Genomic DNA, 7,452 nt, shown 5'->3' with positions numbered 1-7,452 from the left:
AATTTTGTAGTATTTCTGCAATATAATAATTAGTTAACAATTCTGATGATAATATTGGTAAAAAAAAATTAACATAAAAAAATCTAATATTTTTGTAACATTTTGCTGCATATTGTGATTTTTAATAGTTCATTAAAATTATTTTGATTTAGTTTCAGCAGCTTGTTTAATTTCAAAAGTAAGATTTTGATAATACAGCAGAATATTATAAACAATAATTAGTTACATTATTAAGATATTCTTATTTGATACAGTATGCAACCTAATACCATATGAATTCGCTCAAGTTGCATAATTTGTGTGACTGCTTTAAAATGATTAGTAGACAAAAAGCGAAGTTGTGACCTATTTGATTTATATTGTTTACACATCAATAAAACTTCTAAAAATTTATGTGATATTAATTATTTGATCCATTATCACTATCATTAATTGGTTTTGATATATAATGAAGTTTTTACTATGATAGTAAAATAATAAAAACAACCTCTCTATTTGCATAAGAATATTCACAAGGTGCAAGATCTCTCTTTTTTTTTTTAAATTTAATATTATCATAAATTGTTTAATTTTGTATGATGATTTATTTACTTGATTCGAATTTCAAATTATGATCAAACTAAGTGCTCTGTGTCAGATTCAGTTCAATATTTTTAATAGGATATTTAAAAATCGCGCGATTATTTCTAACTGAATTCTAACTATATGAAAATTCTGCATCAATTTTCGAAAATTTAAAAAAATAGCTTGCACCCTTGTTGCCATTCTGATGCATTACATCTAGATAGAAATGGGAGATAGTGATAATTCGTCTTGTAATCTAATAATTGTGTGTTGTCACATACTTCTACATTAATACATTTCTGTAGGCCCTCTTGATTTTATAACTTTTATTTTCAAATTTTATTTTGAACATTCTATTTGTACTATAACAATATACAATATAAAAATATTAATTTGAAATTATCATATTTAGAATGTCAATTTTAATAAAAAATGAGTGGCCATTCAATTTCAGAATAATTGATACAAATTATTTATATTTTTTGTATTATATTTCCATGTGAATTATTGGTACTATGCAACAAAATTACTTTTGTTCTAAATGAATAAATAATTAAAGGTGATAGAAATTCTATTTTTGTTATTGGTCTTATTAAATCAGCTTTGAACGCTCGAAATTCATAGTTATTTATTATCAGTAAAATGAATAAATCACAAATGTAATAAATTTTTTTCGTAAAATAATTCAATAAACCAAAAAGTAGAATTTCAATTATTGGAATAAATATGTTGAAAGTTAGAGATATACTCAAATTTTCAGATAATTACAAAGTTTTTGTATAAACGTCAAGATTCATAAAAATTCACAAGGTTAGCAAAAATAAATCATAAATAAATTAAGTTAATTAATATTTTGAAATTTGTATCGTTCATGTTACATGATATGATGAATCTTCTTACAATATGTTAACCCAATTGATCGAATGTACAATCATGTACAATTATATAAATTTAACTAGAATTTACTCAAGGATTTAGATACCGTTAATAAAAAAATAGTAAAATAATGGGATTATTTTATTTAGAAGGGCAATTTTGCAATTTATTGCACAGACTTTACCTTTGAGGCTTAATAGTCATCAGAAGCCAAATTTTAAATTATATCATCCTGAACTGCGATATCGACGATGTTGACGTTAGACCGCTCGAAAGCCGGGTTACTAACTTTATCAACATAAAAAAAATGATTCGCGATTGCAGGGAATAAATATTAATTGAATTGAAAATAGTATCACCCTGAACTGCGATATCTACGATGTTGGCGTTAGACCGCTCGAAAGCCGGGTTACTAACTTTATCAACGTAAAAAAATGATTCGCGATTGCAGAGAATAAATATTAATTGAATTGAAAATAGTATCATTCTGAACTGCGATATCGTCTGTTTTGGCGTTAGACCGCTCGAAAGCCGGGTTACTAACTTTTACATAAAATGATACGCGAAGTTCAAAGAATGAATGCTAGATGAAGATGACCCTTTTTTCCTTTTTACCCTTCGCAGATTTCTAAATAAAATTCTGTATCTATAAAATTCAAATTTTTCTTGCTCTTGATAAAAAAAAAACTTGTTGAAAAAATCTGCTTAAATAGTGAATAAATTGAAGTTACTACATCATAAGCGTGTCTCGTTAAAATTTGAAACCGAATGTTACTTGATATTTCTTTACTCAAGTTTCAAAATAGAAATACTATAAAACTTCTTATACCATTAACGCAAATAATCGAAATTACATTTAGTACGAACAATTATAAAAATATTTAGAAAAGATATTATTATCGTTAATTTATGCAATTACTATAATAGAAACAAATTTACTCAATCGCTTACTAATTTTCAAAATAAAATTTATTATATTTGTAGAGAAAATTTAGGAATTATTTTTCGTTCAATATACCACCAACAAATTGAATTGAATTTAAAATGAAATCATTTTGTACCAATAATTCAACATGGACTTTTCTATTTTCCTATTTTTTTTTTCAATTTATAATTCTGTTCTATTGGGATTGTTACATTGCTATTATTGACATTAATTTAAATTTATTCCCTTCATTTCTGTAACATTTTGTGGTATGGGCAGTTGATTAAATTTAATTATTATTGAAATTTGCATATTCAAGTTCAATTATTTTCACACCAAACTTCGAAGTTCATTATATCTAACTTTTCTAGTTGAAATTTATTCTCAAGCAATATTTAATATTATCGATACAATCAACGAGCGTGTTTTGATCCTAAAATGAAAATAACGAAATAAATTTATTTGAAAGATTTTATTGACTCGTTGCCGCGGACTCATGAGTCTTTTATAAGTCATCAAAATCACGTCAAATATATTTAAGATCTCGCGGTTTTCACTAACCTTACGAGTCTCCATTCGGGTTTTTCCTACCCAGATTAATTATTTATTTGTCAGATACCTATTGTTTCTTTTGAACAATTTAATATTAAGCTATCTGAAATGAAGGATTGGCACTATCGCCTCAAAAGTGGCACAATGGCTACACTAAATCCTTTAGGCATTTCGCCTTTATACTGGCATTTAAAGCCACATTAAAAATCGCGACGTTATGAAAGATCAACATATGTAAATTTACTCTTGATAGGATACTCAAAATCATTAACTAAAGTCACTAACTTTTCAATATTACTTTCTGAGTCTTTTATATTATTACTTGATGACTTTGTTACTAACCTTTACAATTATTTTACTTTGTCATATTCTGTTATGAAATTCGGACCTGGCAATGCTCGTAATTGTTTTTGTTAAAAAATGCTTAGTTAGCAATATTTACTTGAACTTAACCTTGATTGTTACGTGAATTCAACACTCACAGCACACTCAACACTGCACTTCACCACGAGGTAAAACCACCGCTTGACACCATGAAATGTTATGGGGTGTTGATTGGATTGGGTTGGGTTCCAAATGTGGATTGATTCACTCTCCAATGGGGTGCTAGATTCGTCCAACCTTTTCTGGTGTCGTGGGCAGAGCTTATAGTTATAATATAAAATAACAACACTGGTATGAGTCTCCTCAGAACCGTGAGCACTTTATATTGGTATAGGCTGAAAGAGTCTTTACGCAAAGTCTAATACAAACACTTAATTTAATTTTGACTATAACTTTATGTGTTGACATATGTGTACTTCCGCATTCGTGCGCTGGCCTTGTACTTTCAGACCAAGAGCCCGTGGGCGGATGACAGTATGTATTTTACGACACCTGAGATTTTCTGCATCGATTCCTCTATACCTATCCTACATGAAATGGGGACTGACTAAGCCCAAAGTGGCGGACACAGCTACTGCGCAGCTGGTAAAGGTACCTTTTTTTCGCCCATATCCGAACCATTTTACGACGGTTGCCGTTTCGAAAATTTGAAAATATAATATTATTACTATCGTAAAATAATAATGGCAGACGATTATCGCGCGGTTAACATGGTGGCAGACGATTTTGAAAATGCAGAAAAAAATTTTTTTTGAATGTATTTTACGATGTCTGCCATTTACATATTTTATTCCTTATAGTATCAAAACCTTATATTTATCACGGCAGACGTGTACCTGGTGGACCAACATCAGCAGAGTTAAAAAACTCAGCTACATTTGGCCTGATAGTATGCATAAATCTCCATGTTTTATACCGATATAAGCAATTCTTTCATAATGATAATAGAAATTAATATTTGTTAGTTTATATGTGACATTTAATAATGTCGATGAGCGGAAAAAAGATTTTTTACGCTAAATTCGTAAAGATTAAAGTATACAAACGATAACAACAATTATTGTAATATTTATTCTATTTTTAACTTCCCGTAGGGTAAGTTATTGTAATGGGCCGAAAATCGGAATTGAAAATTTTTACATTTCTCGACGTTTTGAAGGTTTCTGAACGTTTTGGCATACCTCAGAAAAAATGGATGTGTGTGTGTGTGTGTGTGTGTGTGTGTGTGTATGTATGTATGGATACAAATTTCCAGTCACGTTTTAGGGCGCACGGATCAACCGATTTGAATGGTTCAAAAAACATTCGATTCCTATTGATTGGGAAAAGAGCTGATTAGTTTTTGGCAAAGGCAGGTCCAGCCGTTTCGGAGATACGGAGCAAAGAGTGCAGAAAATAGAAATCGAATTTTTGAGCGAACGGAGTATCCGATTTGAATGATCTAAAAAACATTCAATTAGTAATGATTGGGAGAAGTGTTTGTTAGTTTTTGGCAAAGGCAGGCCCAGCCATTTCGAAGATACGGAGCTAAATATGTAAAAAATGGCAGTTTTTGAGAGAACTAAGCGTCCGATTTAAATGATTCAAAGAACTTTCTGCTTGTCTTAACAAAATAATTGATTTCGAAAAAAAAAATTTGTTCCAATTTTTTTTTTTTTTTTTTTAGTATTTTGTATATCGAAAATATTTCAGATTTTATTTTTAATTCTGACTATAGTTCTAATATACTTTAGAAATAATTTCAACTCTGCAATTCGGTTTATATAATTCTTATAAATATTACACAATGTTACAATATTTATAATAATCTATTTGAAAACATTCAGTATTCCTCGAACGTTTCGTTACGGTGCGGGAAGTTCCAGCAATTTGCCTTAAGGCACGATGCCATAATTGCCTCAAGACAGAATTTCACTTACAGCTAGTTTTATTTATTTTAGTCTAATTTTATATATAAATATATATTATATATATATATATTAGGGTGGGCCGAATCATTATAGAAGTAAAATTAAGCGATATGGGCACCTTTTCATATGAAATATATGTGTTATTTAAATGAATTTTGACTTCAAAACCATATATCGCAAATAACTCTTTAGCCAGCGAAATTTTCAATAAAATACTGTTTTTAATAAGTTAATATATTAATTTAGGCATGTGAATAATTCCAATTGTAAGTTATATTTCTTTTAATAGTTTGTACGGGGGTTTTTAAATCGGGTTTAGTTTGTTGTTATTTATTTCCATCAGAGTGCGCTAGTATTTTTTTATAATAATTCTCGAACTTTCGAAAAGAATATATTAATGTGGAAAATTCGCATAAATCTTCATTCAGTTCTCCAGTTAGACGTGAAGTATCAATGGCGAATTCTTATTTAAATTCAGGCGCAAGTGCTAGTAATTTGAATCATATGCGCTCGCATGATCAAATTACATTTGGGGAAGCAAAAGAATTTACTGGTGTAAATCTTCCGACAAGTATGGAAATTATCAGGTATTATTTTTATTTGGCCGAAGAATCAAAAAAACAAAATAAAATGTTTTCATATAAAACATTTACTCCAAATGTGGTAACGAAATTGATTCAGACGTGGGAAAAAATTGATATTCCAATTATGGAGAAACGAAGTATCGCTAGAAAATTGAACCGATTGATTGATAAATATAAAAGTACAAATAAAAGCAAGTCTACCCAAGCATCATTTCAGGAGTTTGTAGAATCCACGAAAGAATTATTTTATATTGGAAAATGCAAATGCGATTTGCGAAGATTACTGTGTTCTTGTGGATTGATCCCAAAACATTTACAAGCGTTTATGATGGATCAACATAATGAGAGGAAATCTACGATACCAGAATATATTATAAAAATTGAAGATGAAGTATCAGAATCTACAATAACTAGCAATATTACTCCAGGTGAGACATATACTCCAGATGTTGATTTTGATTTTAAAAGCAGTTCGGAAAGTTTACAAAATACTTCTCATATAAAACGTGGTCCATATAGTCGAAGATATAAGGCTCCAAGCTATGCCTTAATGTGCGACAGATTTGCAATTTCTGATAGAGTTGGGTCTGGCGTGGTGACGGCAATCCTGCGTGACCTGGGCATAACGGATGATTGGGGCAATCCTGTCATTATGGACAAAAATAAAAGCGTTCGCGAGAGGCAGAAAAATAGGCAAGCTCTACACAAACGATATGATTCTTCTGAATTAATAGCATTTTCATTCGACGGCCGAAAAAATGATTCTATTACCATGGAAAAAATCGATAAGAAGTTTCACCCACGAATGATTAAAGAAGCGCATTTAGTTATTTTAAAGGAACCGAATGGCCAATTGTTGGGTTACACAAAATTGGAAAATGAAGATTCGGAAAGTAAAGTAATCAAATTGAACGAGTTTTTCGCCGATAAAGGAATAGCTCTCGATTCTTTGATAGGCATATGTTGCGATGGTGAACCAGCAAATACAGGCGTAAAAAATGGTATTTTACGTCGATTTGAAATTCAGTTAAACAGGCCACTGCATTGGTTTGTGTGTCTTCTCCACTTTAACGAACTTCCACTTCGCCATTTATTTAACTATTTGGAAAAATCATTGACCACTGGACCACGAACAAAAACTGGAATATTAAGCAAACAAATTGAAACATGCGAAAATATACCGGTGAGTTATAACATATTTACTATTTTTAATACCCTATGTTCAAATTCAATATAATTTATTTTTTCCTATATACTTCCAGCCGGTAAAAGACTTTGAAACAATCCCACTTGAAAATTTGGCTGATATAAGTCCTGCTGAATCGACAACTGACTCAAGTTATTTAATAAAAATAGCTAAAGCAGTTGCTTCTGGAGAAGTATCGACAGACTTAGCTAACATGAAACCAGGGCCAATAGCACATTCCCGTTGGCTCACGAAGGCTAGTAGGTTACTTCGGTTATATGTAACTACTAATAAGCCTTCCAAAAATTTGAAAATTCTGGCAAACTACGTAATGAAAGTATATATTCCAATGTACTTTAACATTAAATATTACAACTCTGTGGTGTATGGTAGTATATTATTTTATAAATTTATTAGCTGGACGCAATATTTAGACTCGAATTTGAGACAAATTGTGAACAATGTTGCTAA

This window comes from Ctenocephalides felis, unplaced genomic scaffold (genome assembly GCF_003426905.1).
Source record: "Ctenocephalides felis isolate EL2017-DRISC unplaced genomic scaffold, ASM342690v1 CF-g0.4_SCAFFOLD_02232, whole genome shotgun sequence".
NCBI lineage: Eukaryota > Metazoa > Arthropoda > Insecta > Siphonaptera > Pulicidae > Ctenocephalides > Ctenocephalides felis.
This window is presented reverse-complemented; position numbering follows the sequence as displayed.